A 23,409-nucleotide genomic window follows, 5' to 3' on the forward strand; every position below is an offset into this window, starting at 1 on the left:
CTAACCAGAGTTCTCATCCTAGGGTGAAGTACTAACCTTGGTCGCTTGGTAGTGAGGAGACCGCTGTATACACAGTCCTGCCAGCCAGGGCAGAAGGTGGAACAGCAGCAGATCACTATGTCACCTGGGATCCAGTCCAGATCATGTTTGGCAGGTGGAAGGGGCAGGTGATGCTGTCATTACTCCACAGGTGTAGGCCCGCGGAGGTCAGCAGGATTGGACGATCGACACCTCTGCCCAATCCACACATATACCAGAGTATAAGGGGTTTGGATTTCTCAGCTGAACAAGGATTCAAGTAGGATGGGATGTCCTCACATGGCTTCAGTAAATATTATTCTTCTTGTGGAGAAAAGGTAGAAAATATATACCTAAAGAATGGGTGACTGCTACAGATGCATGAAGGGCATATTATCTACAATGATCTCCACATGTACGCACACAGAGGTACATTTGTGCAAATTCTGATCAACAAATTCTGACCTTGTCCTACGCAACAATTTGCTGTTCTATATTAAACAGTTTTGCTAGATGCCCATTTTGTTATTTCTCTTTCCTTTGGCAGCTCTGATTGCTTCAGAGTTTAGGCAAAGAATTTCAAATGAAGTTGTTACACGATACATCAAATACATTCTCCACATTTCCCGCAATTGACAGGTACTGCAGCAAATTTCCCATTGTGAAAGCCTCATAAACCAAACAGATTATTCCATTTCTTCAAGTCATTTTGAAAGAACCAAATGACTGGAGCTATTTAGATGCTATTTTGTATTGTGAGTCTCTCCCCCCCCCCCCACTGCCTCGCCTCGCATCCACTTTTGTTGTTGTTTCATATAGCGGTAAAGAAACATACTGGGGGGAGGGAGAGAGAGAAAGGTGGCCTTTTATGTGCAGATGCTGGATTACAAATTCATTTTGGCACTCCTCTCAGCTATAATCAGTGTGAGAACATTGTCATTCGAAGTGCAACATTCAACTGGATGAACATATATGCCTACCTGCCGCCATTTTCATCTACAGTACAAGGTGGCATGAGAGGCATAAGAAGGGTCTACAATGGTACCTTAGGTTAAGAACTTAATTCGTTCTGGAGGTCCGTACTTAACCTGAAACTGTTCTTAACCTGAAGCACCACTTTAGCTAATGGGGCCTCCTGCTGCCGCTGCGCCGCCGGAGCATGATTTCTGTTCTCATCCTGAAGCAAAGTTCTTAACCTGAGGTACTATTTGTGGAGTCTGTAACCTGAAGAGTCTGTAACCCGAGGTACCACTGTATTGTGTTTCCACAAGCAGAACAGGAAGGCACCAATCCTCTCCATTGTTTGTCCCAGTATTTAATATTACAAAGTACACAGAATGCCAGCATAGCATTGTCTAGTGCTCTACAGATAGCATGTCACTACAGCTCCCATTATCCCTACTGGGTGGGGCTGATGGGAGTTGGAGTTCAATAACATCTGGAGGCACCGCCTTGTCTACCCCTGCCGTGTGAGTGTATCAGATGACCTTTGGCCACTATATAGGTCACTATATCCTAGCCTAACTCACCTCACAGGGATGCGGGTGGTGCTGTGGGTTAAACCACAGAGCCTAGGACTTGCCAATCAAAAGGTCGGCGGTTCGAATCCCCGTGACGGGGTGAGCTCCCGTTGCTCTTTCCCTGCTCCTGCCAACCTAGCAGTTCGAAAGCACGTCAAAGTGCAAGTAGATAAATAGGAACCGCTCCGGCGGGAAGGTAAACGGCGTTTCCGTGCGCTGCTCTGGTTCACCAGAAGCGGCTTAGTCATGCTGGCCTCATGACCTGGAAGCTGTCTGAGACAAACGCCGGCTCCCTCGGCCAATAAAGTGAGATAAGCGCCGCAACCCCAGAGTCGGTCACGACTGGACCTAATGGTCAGGGGTCCCTTTACCTTTACTTTAACTCACCTCACAAGTTAGTTGTGAGGATACAGTTGGGTGGAAGGTGAACCACAGACACCTCCTTATAACAAGCACCTTATAACAAGCACCTTGTTATAAGTAAGTATATTTGCTCTCCTCCAGTCTAATGTACTTCACAGTGCTAACGTGCTTCAGCTCGGTTTTCAGCATTCTTAAGGTTGTGGGGAGAGCCAATTCATATTCCAAATTCTTTTCTGGCTCAAACCAATTTTCATACACTAGCAGGGCCATCAACAATCCTTTGCATTGCAGAAAAGTATATAAACAGCTGAACTTAAAACCACCAAAAGATGAGTTCCAATGTTTACAAAACGATTCTGTTTTTGTTAACGGGGGACTCTGGGGACTCGCTGACATACCATTCCCATAATGTCCAAGGAGCAGTGTTATTTGAGACGAGACTGAGTTGACGTGACCATGTAGAAAAGTATTAAATTGTGACCTTTCTATGGTCAGATTTAAGAACACTGATCAGGTTATTCCATCAATGGTAACTAAATCTTACAGATCACGTATATGAACGGCAACATTCCTCTCCAAAGTTTTCTCGCTGAGATTTCTCATCTGCCCAGTTGTCTGGCTCTGTAATATACTTCCTGGTTGCTTTTTAAGATGGGACAAGTGGTTGTGACAAAGCCTTGGCAATAGGCAGCGCTAGTAGGATGGGAGTTGCCATCGGGGTCAGATCTAGTTCACAGAACTAGGGCTGGTTCAAATCCAAGGAAATCATCATAGAATCTCTAGAGATGCCCCAAGAGACTTCAGATATAAACAGATGCATCTATTAATGGCTAGCAAAGATTAGGCAAGCAGGAAGTGGAGTAGAAAGTAAAAGATTGAACTCTTACAATAAGATACATGAAATAGGGCACATAATGCATTTCCACTGCTGAAATGGGGCTGGTTTGTTTCCTGCACGGCACATAACATACACAGGTATTTCTGGGCTCTTCTGTGGAAGAGCAGCACATTTGAAGGACATTTATACCATCAACATACCTTCCCACAAAGAACCCCAGGAACTGCAGTTTACCCCTCATAGAGCTACAATTCCCAGCACCTGTACCAATCTACAGTTCCCAGGATTCTTTGAGGAGAACCATGTGCTTTAGATGTACAGTGTGGATGTGACCTAAGTATCATTAATAAAATAAAGTTAAAAATGCAAGGCTGTTGTAGACTTGCAGAGTCGGGACATACTTTAGGGGGGGGGCGTGAAAATGGTTGATACCAATAGCTGGTCAATCAGAAACTGCAAAGTGGTTTGGGGGAAAGACAAACTGCAAGCTTGGCTGCAGACAGACTCGCTGGGTGGACTGAAGCACTCCTTCTGTCCCAGTTTTTCTTCTGTGAAGGCAACTAGGAAAGGCAGAAATATATAGCCATAATAGATAAAACATTAGCAGGGTGTGTATGGCAAGTGACTACACCCTTCCGGGGATTGGCTCATTTCCACAGCAGCCAAGTTGTAGATCAAAGCCCTCAATCCTGATAGTTCTGCTAAAACGAAACTTTTCAAAATAATCCCAGAGAAACATGATACATGGGGATTGTAGCAAAGGAGAAACTTAAATGAGCTACCTTTGTACTCAATCAGAGCTCATGAAGAGTCAAGACTAGCAAGTGCTGTAGGGGAAGGAGAAATTTAATGAAGTCGCAGTTGGGACATCTAGAAAAGAGAGAATTAGGAAGAACATGAATACATTTAAATAAGAAGAAAGAATATTTAAACTTGGAAGACAGGACTCCTCACACAACAGAAATTGAGCCTTGGGCACTAAGCCATTCTTTAAATGATTCAGCAGTCAACTTGGCAGTAAAGCCAGAGTTTTGCCACTGTTGAGTAATATATTCCATTTGGGGATCATAGACTTATATCCATTATACCTAGATTAGATTTGATTTTATACTAAGACAACAAATTATGTCGTAGTAAGCTTTTTCTTCTCTTGTTTTTCCTTGCCATTCCTGTAAGTTTGCTCATCATTTCTAAAAATAAGCACTTTCCAAAAGCATTGCTGCTGTTTCCAAATGGCTTAAACTGTACATATTGAAAAGGGGGAGGGGTTTATCTAGAGGAGGGAGATATTTCATGGAAACTGCAGGACAACTGCTCATGTCAAATCCTACTTTGGGGATTGTGCTTGAATGCATGAAGCTGCCTTGTATATAACCCACCCAGGCCTGCATCCCCGATTAAGGACAGTTTTTTCAACCCTTGGGTATGTCTTTGATGGTGGGAACTGTAGTTTAGCATGTCATTGGCATGTCATTGGTAGCTGATCTACTCTGATGGGCAGCAGGTCTCCAAGGATTTGAGCTGGTGTCTTTCCAGTCCTCCTACCTGGGATTATTTTAAGTGGAGATGCAAATGGGATGGGATCTTCTATATTCAGAGCTCCACAAATGAGCTACAGGGCTGTGCTGGTCCCGGGGGTAAGGTACCTTGGGTGTAGCAGAGTCCACACGAAGAGGGGCAAGGTCCGAGGCAGAGAGCCGGGCGGTGAACAGGAACGCTGGAACAGGAGGCTGTGCAGGGAACAGGAACACCGGATGGTCGGGAACAGGAGGCCGAGCAGGGAACAGGAGTACCGGATAGTCAGGAACAGGAAGCCGAGCAGGGAACAGGAGTACCGGATAGTCAGGAACAGGAGGCCGAGCAGGGATCAGGAACGCAGGAAGGTCCGAAGCCAACAACGACGTTGCTCCCGCAACCTGGGGCCGGGCTGACTGGGCTTTTATCCTCTTCTAAGGCCAGGGGCGGTCCCGGCCCCCAGGAGCCCCGCCTCCTCTGGCCTTAAGGCGAGCACTCCTCCTGGGGGCAACCAGTTCCCTTCGCCTCTCTGCTCTAAGCCTCTGCAGATCAGGAGAGGCCGAAGGGTTACTGGGCCCTGGAGGAGGCTCACCTGTGGCCACTGAGTCGTCAAGCCTCTCTGGGGCCAGAAGGGCTTCACCTGGGGCCAGCTCCTGATGCACTGCCACAGGTGCAGGCTCTTCAGCATCTAGGCCTTGCCCCAGTTCAGCCGGCCCTGGAGGCGGGGACTCCTGTGCAGGCTGGGATTCCTCTGTTTCATCCTCCGAATCGGAATCCCAGGCCATCACACCATCCCCCCTCCCAGGCCCCCCCCTCAACCGAGGGTCCGGACCCGGCTTGCCGGGGTACGTCGCATGGAACTCTCGGAGGCAGGCAGGTGCGTGGACGTTGGCCGCTGGTTCCCAGGAACGGTCCTCCGGTCCGTACCCCTTCCAGTCAATGAGATACTGCAGCTTTCCCCTGCGGTATCGGGAGTCCAGGATGCGTTCCACCTCGTACTCAGGCTCTCCCCGAACCAACACTGGCTGCGGTCGGGGACGGTTCGGGTGGAACTCGTCGGGTGGGGCCACCGGACTCAAAAGGGACCTGTGGAAGACCGGGTGAACCTTCAGGGTTGCGGGTAACCGGAGACGAAATGCCACAGGAGAGACTTGGTCTACGATAGGGAACGGGCCGGTGAAGCGGGCGTCCAACTTCCGCGAAGGTCGAGAGGGGTGGAGGTGGCGAGTGGAGAGCCAAACCAGGTCACCGACGCGAAGTTCCGGCCCCACCTGGCGGTGGCGGTCGGCCTGGGCCTTGTACGCTTCCTTGGCCTGGTGCAGTTGCTCCACCAAAAGCTGTTGCTGGGACTGGAGCTCTTGAAGCCACTCCGTCACCGCCGGGACTGCGGATGTCGGCAGCACCTCTGGAAACAGCCGTGGATGATAACCATAACTGGCCTGGAACGGGGTCTGCTGGGTGGACGCATTCACCGCGTTATTGTAGGCGAACTCCGCCAATGCCAGGTGGTCGACCCAGTCATCCTGCTGGTAGCTGCAGTAACACCGGAGGTACTGCTCCAGCACCGCGTTCGCCCGTTCCGTCTGGCCATCGGTCTGTGGGTGGTAGGCTGACGAGAGGCAGACCTCCGTCCCGAGGGTCTGGTGTAGTGCTCGCCAGAACCGGGATGTGAACTGAACGCCCCGGTCGGACACCACGCGCTCAGGTAGGCCATGCAGGCGGAAGACATGCTGAAGGTACAGCTGAGCAGTTTCCTTGGCTGTGGGTACAGATGGACAGGGAGCGCAGTGCACCATCTTGGTGAAATGGTCGGAGAAAACCAGAAGGCAGGTACAGCCACGAGACGAGGGTAAGTCCACTACAAAGTCCAACGAAACCGTGTGCCAAGGGTGCGGTGGAACTGGCAATGGCTGAAGTAGGCCGGGGGGTCGCCCGGTAGGTCCCTTGGCGCGCCGGCAGACATCACAACCAGCAACGTAGCGAGCCACGTCAGCCTTCAGGCGGGGCCACCAAAACTCTCGACTGACCAGATGGGTGGTCCGATACCGTCCAAAGTGCCCCGCTGCTGGGGCATCATGGGCCATCCGGAGAACCTCCAGCCGTAGTGGCCCTGGCGGGATGTACAGACGACCGTGGTGCAGCAGAAGGCCCTGATGCAGGACCAGCCCCGGATACTGTGGGCTGGACCCTTCAGCCAGCTCCCGGAGTCGTTCCTGGGCCCAAGCGTCGACCCGCTGCTGTTCCCGCACCCGAACCTGCAGTGGCTGCGCCTCCTGGGTGGCCAGGAATGCAGCCGGAGGTAGGATCGTGGTGGGTTCTGCTTGCTGTACCGTGTCTGCGTTGTCTTCAGGTTTCCGGGACAGGGCATCCGCCTTCTGATTCTGAGAGCTAGGGATGTAGCGGATCCGGAACTGGAACCGGGAAAAGAACAACGCCCACCGGATCTGTCTTTGGTTCAGCTTGCGGGTGGTCTGGAGGTACTCCAGGTTCCGGTGGTCGGTTCTCACCTCCACCGGATGTCGTGCCCCCTCAAGATGGTGGCGCCAGACCTCAAAGGCTACCTTGATGGCCAGTAGTTCCCGCTCCCACACAGTATAGTTACGCTCCGCTGGTAGGAGCTGGCGGGAATAGAAGGCACAGGGTAAGAGTGGCGCTTCAGGACCAATCTGTTGAGACAAGACGGCACCGAGAGCCGTACTGGAAGCGTCGGTCTCCACCACAAAGGGTCGAGAGGGGTCAGGATGTTGTAAGATTGGTGCCCTCTGGAAACAGGCCTTCAACCCCTGAAACGCCTCCTCTGCCTCCTTGTCCCAGGAAAACGGCGTCTTTGGGCGCAGTAGCCGGGTCAACGGGGTGGTGCGATGAGCATAATCAGCGATGAAGGTCCGGTAGTAATTGGCGAACCCCAGGAAACGCTGTAGGTCCTTGCGGTTCCGGGGTGCCGCCCATTCTTGAACCGCTGTCACCTTCCCCGGGTCCATTTGCACCCCATCTGGAGAGAGCCGGTGACCAAGGAAGTCCACAGTCCGCTGATGGAACTCGCACTTGCTGAGCTTTGCGTACAAACGGTGCTCACGCAAGCGCTGCAGCACGGTCCGGACATGTCCCTCATGGCGAGCCGGGTCACGGGAGTAAATCAGTATGTCATCCAAATACACCACCACGTATTTGTCTAACAAGTCCTGAAACACGTGGTTGATGTAGCGTTGAAACACAGCAGGCGCGTTGCACAAACCGAAAGGCATAACCAAATATTCGAACTGCCCGTACCGGGTCCCAAACGCTGTCTTCCACTCATCCCCGGCTCGGATCCGAATCAAATTGTAGGCCCCCCGGAGGTCCAGCTTGGTGAACACCTGTGCCCCTTGCACCTGCTCCAGCAGCTCCGAGATAAGGGGCAAGGGGTACCGGTCTGGGACAGTAATTTTGTTCAGGGCTCGGTAATCATGGCAAGGGCGGAGTTCCCCACATTTCTTCTTAACGAAAAGCACTGGTGCCGCGGTAGGCGAGGTGGAAGGCCTAATGAACCCACGCTCCAGGTTCTTGCGCAAGAAGTCCTGCAAAGCCTCGCGCTCTGGCTCTGTTAGGGAATATAAGCGACTCACTGGTAAAGGCGCTCCGGGTTGGAGGTCTATGCCGCAGTCAAAAGGCCGATGCGGCGGCAGCTGGTCTGCCCCCCGTTCCTCGAACACGTCCTGGTAGTCCTGGTACACGGCTGGGAGCGTGGGTGCTGCCTCCTCTGAGGGCGCGGCCGCCAGCGTTCCGGATTGAGCATGGGAACATGGGTCTGGGAAGTGCACGGTCCGTTTGACCCAGTCAATCTGAACGTTGTGGGCTTCCAGCCAGTCCATCCCGAGCACCAGGGGGAAGCGGGGCATAGAGGCAATGTCCAAAGTTCGCAACTCCCGGTGCTGCTGGAGACACAGGACCAGGGGCTGGGTCTCCTGAGTAACGGCACCTGAACGCAGAAGTCGTCCGTCAATCGCTTCCACCTGGACCGGTACTGGCTTGTTCCGAAGTGGCACCTGATGATGGGCGGCAAAAGCAGCGTCCATATAGGAGCGGGTTGCCCCTGAATCTACCAAAGCATGGGTGAGGATCCAGGGCCCACCTGGAGGGTATAAACGTACCGAAACCATAAGATGTTGCAAGTCCATTGGTGCGGGCCCATTCTGTACGGTTTGGGACCCCCGGTAGCTAGGGCCATCAGCTACTGGGGTTGGCGGTTTCCCTGCGGCTGGCGTTTCTCAGGGCAGGACCGAGCGAAGTGTCCACTTCCGCCACAGTAAAGACAGGGATTTCCCTCCCGACGCCGCGCCTTCTCTGCGGGGGAAAGGCGTGGCCGCACTGCCCCGAGCTGCATAGGCTCCTCCGTTAAATCAGTTGTGACCGTGGGGCTGCCGGAAAAAGCTGGTGCCGTGAACTGGAAGTGTCGGCGACCCCGGGCCTGACGACGATCCTCCAACCGGTCGTCTATTTGTAGACTCCGTTGAATGAGAGTGTCCAGCGTGGTGGGGCGTTCCATTGTGGCCAACTGGTCCAGTACCTCGTCCGAAAGCCCTTCGAGATACTGGTCCTGCAGTGCCGAGTCATTCCAGGTCAAGTCCTGTGCCAACAGCCGAAACTCCGTGGTATATGTGGCCACCGTGGACTTGCCCTGTTTCAAATGCCGAATCGCCCGGTTGGCTTGACTCTCTTTCTGGGGGTTGCCGAACGCGGCCTCCAAACGATTGCAAAACCCCGTATAGTCTGCCAGCAAGGGGGAGTCTTGCCTGAGTAGCGGCAACGCCCACTTGGCCGCCTGGTCCTTTAACAAACTAATCAAAAAGTGCACCTTGGTGCGGTCGTCAGGAAAGTTCCGGGCTCGCCCCTGAATATACAGCTTGGCCTGGGCCAGGAACATGGGAAAGCTGGCCGGGGATCCATCAAATTTCTCAGGCAAAGCCACTGGGTACTTGCCCGGAGCCGGGGCGTCGGCCCCAGGAGCCGGTAGGGCTTCCAAGCGTTGCTGAAGTGCCACAACCGCGTCACTGAGCTGCTGCACGGTGTGAGACAAGGCCTGGTTCTCCTGGGCCAAAGCCACCAGTGCAGCCGCCTGTTCAGCCATGGCCTCTGGCTCTTCCCGAACACACCCCTACGAAGGGGGAGTGCGGGTGTGGCGGGAGCAAACTGTGCTGGTCCCGGGGGTAAGGTACCTTGGGTGTAGCAGAGTCCACACGAAGAGGGGCAAGGTCCGAGGCAGAGAGCCGGGCGGTGAACAGGAACGCTGGAACAGGAGGCTGTGCAGGGAACAGGAACACCGGATGGTCGGGAACAGGAGGCCGAGCAGGGAACAGGAGTACCGGATAGTCAGGAACAGGAAGCCGAGCAGGGAACAGGAGTACCGGATAGTCAGGAACAGGAGGCCGAGCAGGGATCAGGAACGCAGGAAGGTCCGAAGCCAACAACGACGTTGCTCCCGCAACCTGGGGCCGGGCTGACTGGGCTTTTATCCTCTTCTAAGGCCAGGGGCGGTCCCGGCCCCCAGGAGCCCTGCCTCCTCTGGCCTTAAGGCGAGCACTCCTCCTGGGGGCAACCAGTTCCCTTCGCCTCTCTGCTCTAAGCCTCTGCAGATCAGGAGAGGCCGAAGGGTTACTGGGCCCTGGAGGAGGCTCACCTGTGGCCACTGAGTCGTCAAGCCTCTCTGGGGCCAGAAGGGCTTCACCTGGGGCCAGCTCCTGATGCACTGCCACAGGTGCAGGCTCTTCAGCATCTAGGCCTTGCCCCAGTTCAGCCGGCCCTGGAGGCGGGGACTCCTGTGCAGGCTGGGATTCCTCTGTTTCATCCTCCGAATCGGAATCCCAGGCCATCACAAGGGCCTTCCCAGACTCTTAACAGTTGAAGATGTGATGGTTTCAACAATGTCAAATGAAAGCAAATGAGAGGAGGAGGAGGAGGAGGAGGAGGAAGAAGAAGAAAAGTCAGTATTACATGTGAAGCTGAAAATGCAAAGTTTCAGGTAAAAACATTGATAAGTACTATGTGTGATGCCAGTTATTTTAAACAGTTGCACATTAATTCAAAACCCACAGAACGGTGGTTTGGAATTTACAATTCACATGATTAAGAAGCAAAACTGTCACACTAGAGGGGGGAAATGTATGACATTAAGACTTCAAGAGCCACATTTTGGTAAGGCAAGAATATGTCATAAGAGCTATCTTCAAGGTCCTCAATCCTCTTAAAGATGCCAAATCTGGTCTATTATGCTGTGCGCCACTTAGAAACAGATTTTCAGCATCAGCAAACTAGCTAATATTTTTTCCACAGCTAGATAATTATTTGAAAACTTTAAGAATGTAAAAAGGTTTTCAAGAAATGCCCTACATATGTATTAGAAATATACAGCCTTAGCTGAAGGTTTGACTTCATTATGAGTTTGCTTGGGAGTTTTTTTGTATTTCTTTTTGACATCAGGTTTTTCTGCATTTGGGATTTACCTTTTTCTGTCCATACCTGGACATTGCCCTGGGGAAGTAACTGACCCACATCCATACAATATTTCTTGGTTAGTCACAGGGATTTAAAGGGAATTTGATTTGGACTGGATTTTAATGTGAACCTACCCAGTTCTCACTTTCTCAAACAACATGTGAATGAAAGCATGGCCATCCTTCAAAATGACCACTTCTCAGAGTTTTGCAACACGGTTCTCCAACCAGCCAATGGGTGCAAAAATGTGTATATTAGGAGAAAGTGTGCATTAAAATGCATAAGCTAACAAAAGTATCCTATGAAATGCATTATGTTAGAGAAAATTGCTTGCAAAATGTGTGTTATTGGGCAAAATTGCTGTCAGGGAACTGCCATCGGAGCTAGAGGCGGAGGGAGGGCTCCAGATGGATGCCGGAGAGGGTCCTAGTAGGGAGAGAGACAGCCCATCTACGGGGGAAGAAAATCAGTGTAACACCAGTGGAGAAGGGGGGCAGATGGGGGAATCGGAGGGGAGGCTCCAGGACTCCTCACCAGAGACCAGCGGAGAGAGTACGGGTACTCCGCTGCCCACACCCTCCCTGCGCAGGAGATTTCCGCGCAGGGAGAGTAGAAGGAGACTTGGCATCAAACAGCTTTTATGCTGGAAAAGGTTCAAGAGACGCCCACTGACGGATTCTGCCAGCGACTGAGACAGCCACGAAACTTGAGGCTGTCCAGACAGAGAGGGTTCAACCAGGCAACCTAGCCAGGAGTGGCAGCAACTTACGCACGAGCAACCCCTAGAACCATTACAATTGCATACAGAAATGTATATATGAGGAGAAATTTGCACCAGAACACTGACAAATTTTCACGAGGACTAAAAATAATAATAAAACATCAAAAATGCATAAATGTGGTGCTCTGAACTTAAGACTGGAAAATGATAAATAGAGAGAAACCAAAAATGACCAATTTGTCCTTCCCTGGTTATTCAATGCATGTGGGACCACTGAGTGTGAGATTTTTTTTTCCTGACCAGTCTTGTGCTTGAGTCCCATAACACACATGGTACTTGTTCCAGAGGCATAGTGGGGGAGGGGGCACCATGGCCCCGGGTGTACATTTTTGAGGGGGCACAATCAGGCACCCCCACAACAGGCACAGAGCGATAGCAGTTGAGGTGTGACAGCAGGCGGGTTTGTCCAGTGGGCAGGTGGATGGAGGCAGCAGGTGAAGAGCCTGTTGGGAGGCAGGCTCTGTTCACCCTTCACACAGGCTCCATGCATGTGCCCTCAACCCAGTTGCCCAGTCCACCCCCACCAGCCTGCCCACCACCTGTCCCATCCCAGGCCCCAGCAACCCACGCTATACCACTGACTTATTCTGTTATGAAAAAGTCACTACATACTACAGTAGGGCTGCAACTTATGTGGAGGTTACATTCTGAGGGTCATGCCTAAAGCCAAAATTGCGTATAGTCAAAATATTTTGGGTGCAATAGCAGGTGGGGCTGCCAAAGTTGTTTTTCTCCAAACACCTGCCCTCTCTTATTTTTTAAATGTTTGCCAAGCGATAAAGTTAAATGTGCATAAGCTGCAAGTGTAATGTACTGCAGATCAGCACTACAGACAATAATAAAAATATGAACCTATACTGGGGTGGGAGGAGGAAACGAAACCAGAGTTCAGTTGTGTCATCATATTGCTAGGATCTGTACCACACACACAAAACAAATTCAATAGCAAAGTGGTAAGCCAATGGTTCTGTAAGGAAAGAGAGTGCATTTTTTCATATTTGGTGGGAATGTTGGAAAGCAAGGAAACATTAGAGACATCACTGTTATTAATGAAAGTATTTGAGTAAATTTAGTTGCTAACCACTATTGTTCCTTTTAATTTACACTAAAGGTTCTTGAGTTCTTGGAGATTTTCAGACATAAGTTTTATATATAATTACAATTGCAAGAATCCTTTAAGACCAATACTGGAAGGTGGATCATAAACCAATTAAGCTAAGTTAATTACAAAGTTGTGTGAACAGCTGGGGGTCACTGACCATAAAGTTAGAAAAGCAAGAAGCACATTAAAAAATACTGAACAAATGGGAATCAGTGGTCCAATTTGTTTGCTTTTTTAAAAGACTTGGGAATAACTAGTGCAGGAAAGAATTAATGTGTAGTTTTACCATCTAGATATTTAACTTTAACTCTTCTGTGATCATGACTAACCCTCAAGATACTATTTAATGACAATTAAAGTATGCTTTCACTGCAAAGTGTGTCACATCAGGTCTGCCAAATTATAATCTTACACAACTTAAAATGGTTACATCAGTCCTTGGCTCTATGGCTACTAGCTCTGCTAGTACAGTCATACCAGTCATACCAGTGAATACCAGTTGCTGGAAACTGCAGAGAGGGAGAATTTTTTTGTGCCCAGGTCCTGCTTGCAGGTTTCCCACAGGGCTCTGGTTGGCAGCTGTGAGGATGGGACCCTAGACTAGATCACCAGTTCTTCTTATGTTCTTATTGAGCCATCCAGAATCTTGACACACTCAGAAAACTTCAGCTGAAAAATGTTAAACAGGGGACTCAGCTACGTCGGCAAAGAAAAGGCTCTTTATATGTGTTGTTTATGCATTCTAAAAGTGTGACACCAGATGGTGCTGTGAAGTACTGGTTTTTGCCATCCTGATTTCTAATGCAAAGTTTAAAACACGTTTAAGTGAAACACTTATTGGATGTGTCTAGGTCCAGCCAAGGATGGGAAACCTGTGGCCCTCAAGATATTTCTGAGTACCCATGTCTGGTGGTCAAGGATGGTGGGAGCTGGATTCCAGAAACATCAGAAGGAGCACAGTTTCCCCACCCCTCCTGTAAATGAATAAGCGCAACCAGACAACCATCCTTGTATTGGCTGGACTCCAACCCCACAAACATGTCAGCCGGTCTTTGTTGATTAGATTTGTATCAGTAAACCAGAATCTGAAAGATGGGAAAGCACTTGTTGGCTTTAGTATCACATCTACATGAATTGCTCGAGCCTGGGAAAAATACATATATCGTACAGCTTTATTAGGCATATCACATTTGTGGAAACTATATCTGCTAATGATTTACAGAGCTATTATAGATCCGAAAATTAAATTAAGAAAACAGCAGTAAGGGGAGGGGTAATAAAGAACTACAGAAATGAGAGAGAGATTTAATAGAACAGAGAATAGCTGGAGAGTTGATGAAAATAATATAGCCACTGCAAGCTGCGGAATCTATTCTCCTAGAGGGAACACAATATATGGCCATGCAAACACTGGGCTATAATTTCATTTTTAAGCTATGCCAAGGTAACCTCAATTCTGTGCTAAGGGAAAAAAACCTACCAGAAAAGATTGAATTCTGCAACTGGAATAAATTATACACGCTAAGCAGATTTACAAAAGGGGTTTGTTTGTTTGTGTGTAATGTAGTGTGCTACCACCAGTCCCTGGAAGAAGCTAGGAGTTGTTCAAGTCACTGGAGTCCCACCCTTGACCGGTGGCAGTCATATATAGAGATTTTTGTAGGAAGTGGCTTTACACATCTGTGCATATATTCTCAGCCATGAGAGGCAGAAACCTACCTTTTAAAACAACACACAAACACTGGGATTCTTTAAAAAGATTCTATGCTTTGTCTAGCTTGCACAGAACTGCAGAACGCATGCAATTCTGGAGATATATTATAGCTGCAACAGGAATTGGCTTCTCATAATCAGAAGGTCCAAAAGCTTTTTCACCTGAAAACCGCATTAATGTAATTTGGTCTTTGTTCGCATCCACAGATTGGAGGTATCTTGATGGATAGCAGTGAAGAAGGAAAAAGCAGAACAAAGAGGATCAATAAAAGATGAATTTGTATAGAGTTCTGAGTAGTAGAATGGGAGGTTTTGGGTCAATCTATACAGCCATTCAGTCCGGGAATACTTGAAAATCCTGTGAGTCAGTCAACTGGATAAATGTAGCCCATAGTCATAAGTTTAAGCTTTTCGGATGCCATCACAAATTTTGATTTTAAATAATTGCAGGCAACTTCTGCAAATGCACATGACTAGATAGCCACAGGGAGAGAAGTGATGTGCATGATTTTGAAATAGTCACCATGCAGCCAATTCCAGTGGGTTGACTCAATTCCAGTCTAAATTAGGTTACCTTAGTGCCCACTGAAATCAATAGAACTAGTTAGTCATCACGACAGAAGTCCCATTAATTCTCAACTACCTTAGGGATGCGGGTGGCGCTGTGGGTAAAACCTCAGTGCCTAGGACTTGCCGATCGTATGGTCGGCGGTTTGAATCCCCGCAGCGGGGTGAGCTCCCTTCTTTCGGTCCCAGCTCCTGCCCACCTAGCAGTTTGAAAGCACCCCTAAGTGCAAGTAGATAAATAGCTACCGCTTTATAGCGGGAAGATAAACGGCGTTTCCGTGCACTGCGCTGGTGCAGGCTCGCCAGAGCAGCTTCGTCACGCTGGCCACGTGACCCGGAAGTGTCTTCGGACAGCGCTGGCCCCCGGCCTCTTAAGTGAGATGAGCGCACAACCCTAGAGTCGGACACGACTGGCCCGTATGGGCAGGGGTACCTTTACCTTTACCTTAGGCTGAATCCACACTATTCATTTGTATGTGGATTGCTGTTTCCATTTGTGGACAGGAGTACTTTCAGGCCCCACATGCCTGCGAAGGAGTGTAGGCACAGAAAATGCCTACACATGGGAGACCTGATGGGCTGAGATCTCCCCTTGCATTGAGGCGATCTATTTATTTTCTATTTAATTTATATACTCCTTTTTGCTTGTGTGGCTTCTAAGCAGTCTACAGCTGTAAAACCGATTACAGGAAAATGCGCTGGAACGCGCATAGACCTTACACAAAACATGTGGGTAGTGGGCGACGTAGCCAGCAGTTGCTGGACTGCACACCAATGCGTCCAAAAACCCTTTGGGCTACTACTGGATAATACTTCCAGGATAAGAGACAGTATGTAATGTATGCAATGTAATGCTGGACGAGATAGGCCTTTGGTCTGATCTAGGAGGCCTCTACTTCAGGTCTTATAGTTGGACTGCTTGTGTGGGCATTCACTATTCCATATTGGGATGGATTCTGTATATCACCACCAGTGGCACATGGATTGCTTTATCGTGGAATTGTATTCACACTAGCAGAAGCAGCCCAAGTCATTTTGCTGCCCTTTCATGAAACCCAAGATGTGCAGCCACGACATTCTGCCCAATGGTAGGGCCAAACCCTACACATTAGCTAATGTCTGCTTTTGTGCTTGCTTGGTCATATACATGTTCTGCAAAAGGACTTGACACCACCAACAATATACTCCCAATGTTAGAACGATCATAAAAAACTCCTTTATTTGAAGCTATAGAATCTGGCATGAGTTAGATAAATCATATGTGGGTCTAAAAGCAGAGTTTCGAAAGATTTGTTCTAATTGCATTTTAATAAAATCATCAATTGTGATAAGGGGAATTGCTCATTCCCTCTGTAAAGGCTTCCAAAGGTTTACTAAGATGATTAATCAACAGATCACTTTTGTGCTGGGGTTGGCTTGAAACATGCCTTACAGTCTAAACTGCAACCTGGAAGTAACCATTCTTGCACTTTAGGGCTATCAGACCTCTGTTATCCACAGCACTTCCAGTTGGTGTTCCTGATACCTACCTGTAAGGTCCATGTATCCTAATAAATTAGTTCCGACCTACTATTATTGTTTCTAGTGTGCAAATAATCATGGCTTTATTTGTTTGTTTGTTTGTTTGTTTGTTTGTTTGTTTATTGAGCATATTTATAGCCTGCTCTTCATCACACTAGCTCCCAGGGCAAGCCACAAACAACATTTGCATGAAACCAACTAAAGCAATCCTGAACTATAAACTGAAACACAACAGTCGCAGCAGCTAAAATGACAACGCAAAAACTGTGTGAACAAGAAGAGGTTTCAGTTATTTTTAATCCTGTTTTCTCACTGCCACACTTTTACAAGTTCCTGCTATTTCATCTCTTAATATTTGGAGCTATTTTAGATGATACAGATGTAGCACCTGAAGGCGGCGAAGAAATGTGAATACCCTTTTAGACATGTTGTTTTGTCGGTTGAACACAGAAAATGTGCAGCGGCACTTTCTCCCCTTCCGGGACCCTCAGTATCTTCTTCGGGAACAGGAGCTGTCTGCAGTACAAAGACTGACCGGACATACCTACCTTGCAGAAACTATTTGCATTCTCCGCTAAACATGTGTTTGGAGAAAGCTACCTTTTCTTCCCCACCAATCTCAATCTGTTTGATGACCTGAGATGACTTCTTAGTAAAGCAGGGGAGTGGGGAGGCAGACGAAACTAAATATTTCCAACTACATTAAGGCATTAATAATGTATCACTTCCTCTAGAACAGGTTTTCAAAGCACTGCCTGACTGGCCTGGAGCAGAATGTAAAAAATTTACTCGGGAATTAAATTTAAGCAATAAAAAGGGAAAAGGCGCAACAGTTTCTATCTCAAAACTAACACATGTTGCGTAGCCAATCTGCTGTAACTTCCAATCAAGGTGCTGTCCCCCCAAATCAGGGCATTCTAAAAGAAGAAGTAGTTTAAATTCAGCCACAGTTTGTGACTAGAGTTCATATCCAGAGCTCCCATTTGTTAGCATTCATAGAAAAATCTGCAATACATATTTGCTCCCTCAACTTAAAGGGCATGCTGAGTTAATTTTTCAGAAAGAATCAAGTCAAATGCCAGTATAATCCCTGTGGGGAATTATCTCTGTCACTGCAACACAATACATTTGCCTGGGCATATCACGCTAACTAGCTATCTTGCTGCATTTAGCAGAAGAGACTGCCAAATTACTGTTTAATTCAGTGCAGATACACATCTAGGCAGCACATTAAGATCATCACATTGGCTTGCGGACTGATTTAAAACGACAATTCTAATGTGCTCTTACATAACCGGAAAATAACATGAGATTAATAATATAGTGTATTCATTCCTGGGCAAAGTTAGATGCCAGGTGACATACTGTCCAAAAGAATTTAAGTAGAGGGGACAAGAAAAGAAAGCGTGGAAATGTAAGTCAAGTTCTGGAGTTATATTTTCCTGATCTGCATGCATAGAAGAGAAGAAGAGAAGACTTTGGATTTGATATCCTGCTTTATCACTACCTGAAGGAGTCTCAAAGTGGCTAACATTCTCCTTTCCCTTCCTCCCCCACAACAAACACTCTGTGAGGTGAGTGGGGCTGAGAGACTTCAGAGAAGTGTGACTGGCCCAAGGTCACCCAGCAGCTGCATGTGGAGGAGCGGGGAATCGAACCCGGTTCACCAGATTACGAGTCCACCGCTCTTAACCACTACACCACACTGGCTCTCCCTAGCAAGAAGCGAGGGCTCACAGCCTCCAAGAATGCCTTGTCTGGCTGCTTATGGCAGGGAAGGTTAGTCCATTAGAGCAAATGGGGCACTGTCCCACCAAGCTCAGTTTGCCCTCAGCTAGCCCCTGCTGCCTGCCTTCTTTCTTATGAACAGCCTGGAGGGTGGCAAAGGCTGTTATCTTCCTCTTGTTTAGTTACAGTGCTACCTCTGGAGAATGTAGCAGAACGTGATTCAGGAGTCCCTGGTCACCAAACTGAAGCTCAGCACCAGTGTCCGTATCTACCATCTCTGTGGGTTGTGCCAGCTCAACATGCTGTTTTCCCTCTGAGCTGGAGTCAAGTTATTGCTGGACATCATGGTGATGATGACATCACTATATCATGTACCTTCTTGTGTTTGTCTTCCTGCATGTTCTCCACATTCCATTAACAGGGAAAATAGTCTATCCACATTAAAAGGGGGGATAGGTAAACAAAAGGGACCTTGTCATGAACAGGGGTGCATTTTGCCTTTCTTTCTCAATACATGGAAATCAAAGCCTTGTGGATAAACAGCCTATTTCCAACTGTATAGCAGGGCAATCTATGCACGTCTGCAACTGGCTTCAGTGCGGCATTTCTCCCAGGTAAGCACATGTGGAATTGGAACCCAAAGTTATTTTTAAATGCTGAGAAATGTCAGGCCTGCTTTCTGCTTGCTTGTTTACCAAGCTTTCAGGTCAAAGAACTTTGGAAATTAAATTATTTCAAACCAAATAGGTTCCTGGAGTGTTACAGCTCTGATTAAACTTGGCAATTCTTATGAAATGTACAAAAAGTGCAAAGTTAACGAGATTAGCCTAGAGCTTGGTGCTACTTCAGGCCTTCAAAACTTCTTTTTAGTGATGTTAAAAATTTATTGAGCAGAGGTGCATTTATTTACTAGGTAAGGACAACAAAAAATCCTGCTGCAAAAGGAAAGCACTGCATTGAAACACTTGGCTATTGGGAGGTACAAGCAGATATGCATGAAATTGTGTAGAAAGCCAAGGACAGTCCCCCTTGGCAGTGGCGTAGCGTGGGGGGTGCAGGGGGGGCCAGCCACACCGGGCGCAACATCTGGGGTTAGGGCAAATCCATGGGTTAGGGGGCGCAAATCCACAGGTTAGGGGGCGCAAATCCACGGGTTAGGGGGCGCAAATTACTTGCCTTGCCCCGGGTGCTGACAACCCGCGCTACGCCACTGCCCCTTGGATCAGACCAGATCCCTCTAGTCCAATGATGGTTTTCCAATAGCAATTAGCATGAGCTGGGCAATGAAAATGACTTCTGCAAAGGCAACAGGGTTGAAGTGACAGGGGTTGTGGTCTTTGTTTTCCTCCATTCATTAAAGCTCCATTCATTAAAGCATTGTTAATAATAACAATGATAATACACATGTAATTCTTTTTTTTGAGCACTAGCCAGGAGAAGCCACAGTACAGTGTCAAGAGAGGAAGCAGATGTGGTGGACAAACTGCAATATGCAAAGTCCAACCATGTTCTTGTTGGCAGGACAGAAGTGAGCAAGGAGTGTTCTTCTTGCACTCCATCCTTCCTCCTTGTGAGCTGAAACATTTCCCCATTCACTGCTTCCCATGGGAGGAAGTCAATATACATCAGCTCCAAGGGTGGCTCAGGCTTATCCCTCTTTTAAGGGCAAATCAGGGGACTGAGAAGGCTATGGATTCTTTCAAGCCATGCCTTCTCCTGATTTTTCCCCAGCCCACTCCCGATCCATCCCTACCAATCTCCACCAAGTGTGAGTCAATGGATGTGAAAGGTTCAGCAGACTGAAGGGGCCCTATGAGGTTGGATTTCCTCCTCTGAAGTCATACCTTGCATCCTTTAGACTCTCTCTGTGGTGGAAGGACCTCTGGAGCATTTGAGAAACTGCTGTGACCAAGTGGCTACACACTTTGAGGATAATGCTGCTTGACTCTGGAATGACCTTAATTTTGCAGCTGTAGCAGTTCCAGATGAGATTCCCAATGCCAGAGCTTTATGCAGTCAGCTGATGTGGGCAGGGTGCTGGCAGCTATACTCTTGGCCACCTGCCCTCTTGATCCCTGTCCCTCTTGGCTTATTAAATCTATCTGAGGGGATCAGACTGGTCGGGTACACAGCGTGGTTAGTGCTTCATTGCATGAGGGGAGAATCCTTGCTGCCCTGAAAGTGGTGTGACCACTCCTCAAGAAAGTAACCCTGAACCCTTTAGCTTAGAATAACAACTGACCAGTTGCAGCTATTCCCTTTGTGGAGAAGGTGGTGGGGTGAGCTGTGGTGAGGCAGCTGCAAGCCTTCTTGGATGACACAGATTATTTCGATCTATTCCAATCTGGGTTCACACCTGGCCATGGGAATGTGTCGGCCTTGGCCACCCTGACAAGTGACCTTTGCAGAGAGATGGACAGAGGAAGCATGACCTTGCTCATACTGCTAGATCTCCCTGTGGCTTTTGATACCATTGACCATGGTAGCCTCCTGGACTGGCTCCATGGAATAGAAATTGGGGGCACTGTGCTACAGTAGTCCAGAGAGTTGGGAGAATGCTTTCCAGCCCCCTGGCAGTTATACTATGGGGTGCCACAGGACAACGATTTCTTCCCAATGCTATTTGGTATTTGTGGCATTCTGAGAGAAGTCATTATAAGTTTGGGGGCAAGGCAACATTAGTTCAGTGATGACACTCAGCTCTACTTCGCCATAACGTCTGAAGCAGGAGAGACTGTGTGGGCCTTGGACTGCACAGTGCCAGTGGTGGGGTGGATGGCTGAGGGGAAATAACTTGAATTTGAATCTTGGAAAGATGGGGGCGCTATGGAGGAGTGGTTCACATCTCTGATAAATTTCTCAGTTGCTTTCGCTAGACAGGGTTACACCTCCCCCTGAAAGAGCAGGTTTGCAGGCTGGGGGTGCTTCTGAATCCAGCGTTGTCACTGGAAGCCCTGACGGCCTCAGCGGTCAGAAGCAGCTTTTACAAGCTGTGCCTGGTCTGACAGCTGGATCTGCCATGCTTCTTGCTCTTTCGCAAGTTGTGTCTCCGAGGAGCAGGAATGTTATAAAAGAGTTCTAGTGGCACAATTGGTGCAAAGCTTTTCCCTCTACCCTTGTGGTCTCTCTCAAATCCTACAGTTCTTTTTCATTTCTTCCTTTTCATTTAATGTTGCTGTCATTTATGAGTGCCGTACTGCTTGCTTGCTTTTATTTGAATTAGCAGACCCCTCTGGCTGGCTAAGACTATGACCCTGGGTTGAAATGGACAGACTCCCAAGTTGTTTCTCAAAGCACCAACTTGGGAGTTTGAACCAAATCTTGAGGGTTCTCCTAATAAACATGTGTCTTTTGGGGATGTCTTTAATCAAAATGCACTTCCCATATATCCCTTATCTCCGTCAGACTGATCTATACAGTATCATGTTCAGAGATGGTTGGTGCTCATTAGATAGGTAGGGCGAAGGCAAGGAGACTCTCAGAAACTGGAGCCAAAAATCAATGGCAGGCAGAGGCACCCCAACTGAAACCTGCAGGCAACTGGGGGTTGCCTGGGGGCAGACTGAGGTTGGGGTTGATGGGGCACTGCTCCATGCCCACACATGAACCAGCCTCCACAGATCATGTTCATGCCTGTAAATCTATTACCACATTTTTCGCTCTATAAGACGCACCAGACCACAAGACGCACCTAGTTTTTGGAGGAGGAAAACAAGAAAAAAAATATTCTGAATCTCAGAAGCCAGAACAGCAAGAGGGGTCGCTGCGCAGTGAAAGCAGCAATCCCTCTTGCTGTTCTGGCTTCTGTGATAGCTACGCACTCTGCATTCGCTCCATAAGAAGCACACACATTTCCCCTTACTTTTTAGGAGGGAAAAGGTGAGTCTTATAGAGCAAAAAATACGGTATATCTCCTGCACTGTAGTATAAGGTACATTCTTCTAGAAACACATTTCAAAAAGTCACAAGTATCCACATTTTTAGCCCAGCTTGACAAGTTTCAGTCACCTTGTATTTCAAGAGGGCAGATGAAAGCTTGTCATGTCTACTGAAGTTCTTCACGCGGTTTTCCAGCCTTTTAAAAACAGGCAAGAGCAAAAACCTCAGGAGAGAAATGAGCATACTAATGGCGACCGATCTATTTATTTTACTACTGAAGTAAAAGCACATAGAACACATTGTGAAGTACAGGAGTTGCTTGATTCGTACTCTGTTGGGTCTCTGATTAAACACGACTCAATTTAGTAGATGTTCTCTCCACTCCACTCAAAACACACACCCTCGTGCATTAGTTTGCCTAGCAGGCCCACTTTACGCCCTCCATTTTTTAATTTCCTTTGGGACTCATGTTGACAGCCGTCATAGCTCTGCAAACAGCAGGGCCTGTTAACTGTATTGTGTGCCTTAATGCCAAAAATACAACAAGCTAGATATCTCCTTGTTCTCACAGCCCAAAACAGTCACAAAGCAGCAAAGAGATACCCATGCAACCCATACCTTGTTTGTCACTATTTTATATATGAAGAAGCTGAAGCGTAGGCAGGTCGAGGAAAGGGGTAAAAAGAAGAAAAGCTTTCTAAGAAGACAGTTCAAAGTCATCAAATGTGAGCCCGTCATGTACTTATAGGTAAAGGTAGAATCACACGGTTTATGTAGCAAACATGCGGGTGCAACTACCAGGGACTGAAAAAATCTCTTTTCATTTCTGCCTTGTGAAGTGGGACCTGTGGTTTGGTTTTGGTTTTGGTTTTTGGTTTTTTTACAAACAGTAATCAATCAAACAGTAACAGTGTTTGCCTCCTGTAGCCTAGAAATATAAGCCAAGTTGCACATACCCCTAACAGGGAAATGAAAAAAGAACAAACCAATGAACTTGGAAAATAAATAATTCACATGCTTGCCCTCCAGGACCCCACCTCCCCCAAATGACCTTTTAAAGCTTTAACATCACATTAATATTCATTTTTAGTATTTCAAAAAACCACCCTTCATTCTAACAATTCTAGAGCAGTGTACAAGTTGCCCTTGGTTGCCCTGATCTTTGCAGAGAGTAGCAGAGGGGAAATGCAAGCTTCCCCCCTGCTTCTTGATCTCTCAGTGGCTTTTGATACCATCAACCATGGTATTCTCCTGGGCCAGCTCTGGAGAACGGAAATTGGGCACACAGTGTTACCAATCCTACCATCAGTACTGAGTCCAGAGGGTAGCATTGGTAGAGTGCCTTTTGTCCCCCTGGTGGCTATGCTATGGGGTGCCACAGAGCACTGTCCAA

The sequence above is a fragment of the Podarcis muralis genome, chromosome 12, assembly GCF_964188315.1.
Source record: "Podarcis muralis chromosome 12, rPodMur119.hap1.1, whole genome shotgun sequence".
NCBI classification, from domain to species: domain Eukaryota; kingdom Metazoa; phylum Chordata; class Lepidosauria; order Squamata; family Lacertidae; genus Podarcis; species Podarcis muralis.